The 1,733-nt window shown below is 51.7% G+C and overlaps 1 protein-coding gene across 1 annotated transcript in view; it reads left to right on the forward strand.

The window, feature by feature from the left end:
- LOC114072295 (class II histocompatibility antigen, B-L beta chain) overlaps positions 1 to 1,733 on the forward strand; it is a gene marked incomplete at its 3' end in the record, with an annotated part of 13,458 nt that overhangs the window by 10,306 nt on the left and 1,419 nt on the right.

Below are 1,733 nucleotides of genomic sequence, written 5' to 3' on the forward strand. Positions count from 1 at the left end.
ACCCTGCCCGGTGCAGGTGAGGTGGTTCCAGGATGGGCAGGAGCTGCCGGAGCACGTGGTGGCCACCGACGTGGTCCCCAACGGGGACTGGACCTACCAGGTGCTGGTGATGCTGGAAATCCCCCCCCGGCGCGGGGTCACCTACACCTGCCAGGTGGAGCACGTCAGCCTGGAGCACCCCCTCAGCCGCCACTGGGGTACGGCCCGGGCCCCCCAGCATGGGGGGACACTGGCAGGGGGGCCAGGGGGCTGGGGGAGCACTGGGGACACTGGGAGGCACTTTGGGGGGCGATGGAGAGGCTGAGGAGGAGATTGTGTGGTCCTGAGAGGGCTGAGGGGGCTATGGGGAGTCCTGGGGGTGACTGGGAGGGAGTTTGGGGGAGCCCGGGTGGGACGGGATGGAGGCTGGGGGGGGTTGTGTTGACTGGGAGGGGGTTGGGGAAGGGTTTAGAGGTGTCCTGGGAGTGATGGGAGGGGGGTTGGAAGGTCCTAAAGGGAATGGGAGGGGCTTTGTGGGATCCCCGAGGAGCTGGGAATGGAATGGCAGGAGGTTTCAGGGAGTGGCTGGGTGGGCTGAGGGAGACCAGGACAAGGTTTGTGAGGTCCTGGGTGGTCTTTGGGAGGTTTTGGGGGTCCTGACCCCCCCGGCTCCCCCATGTGTGCCCCCCCAGACAAGGGTTCTATGATTTTATAATAAGGTCCATCCAATCCCAGGTTTATGCAGCCCTGGTTCTGCCCCATTCTGACACAGCCCTTCAGGAACTGGGTTTGGTTTCTTTGGGACCCCTTCTTCCTCATCTTCATCTTCTAAACAGCACACACAGTCCTGGGAGTTCCTAAAGACTTCTGCCTAGAATGTCACTGTGTCTGTTTGATATCTTCTGGTCAAGGCCTTAAGGTGTTTTTCTACAATTCTACCTTGAAAAGAAGACTAAAAATGGAATTTAGAGGGATTGATATGGAATGGGGTAGTAGGGTTGGATGTGTGTAAATACTCTGTTAAGTGTAAGGGATATAATACAGTTACATTAAAATGTATTCACTACACAACTAGTTCTAAAATCTACAAAAGGTAAAAAAAAAACCCAAAAAGGTCTGAGACATCTGTGTGAATTGACTGTGGTGTGAGTGTTGTTATTGGGAAACTATAATTCAGTCTCTGTTAAATTGTAAATGCTACTGAATCCCTTGATAACTGTTAAACTGGAGAATGATTAAATGCTACTAATCTCTTTTGCCCCCTTTACTTTGTGTCCAAATCCTTTTCACCCTGACCCTCTTGCATCCCAAGGCTCTGTAGAAATCATTCCCTGTCATAGAAAAATTATATTTTTGTGACTTCCACTTTAAAATCTTCCTCATTAGCTAAACTACATAGCATCTCCAATTAGTCGTTGAAGAATTGAAAACACGAAGATAATTAAAGGAAAGGAAATAATTTGTTTTTCTGTATTTTAATAAGCCCCACAGTGTGTTTAGAGACAAGTCAATATCCCGAGGTACTGAGAGAAGATTGAAGAAGCTGCTCAAGAAGTCAGAAGCTGAACTGCCAGTCCCTTGAAGCATTGCTGGGCCCCACTGAGGGCAGGCACTGACAAAGCCTCCCCAGGGACTCCTGAGAGCAGATCCTTGCAGGCCAGGAGTGCAGGCAGACAAAGGAAAGTGTCTTGTGGTGGCCTGAGGGGCAGAGGCAGCTGCCAGAGCCAAGGGCACAAAGGCCTGGGTGCCTTTGG

Source organism: Empidonax traillii, unplaced genomic scaffold (assembly GCF_003031625.1).
Source record: "Empidonax traillii isolate 1590-97213 ecotype Southwest subspecies unplaced genomic scaffold, ASM303162v1 scaffold2930:size16949, whole genome shotgun sequence".
Taxonomy (NCBI): Eukaryota; Metazoa; Chordata; class Aves; order Passeriformes; family Tyrannidae; genus Empidonax; species Empidonax traillii.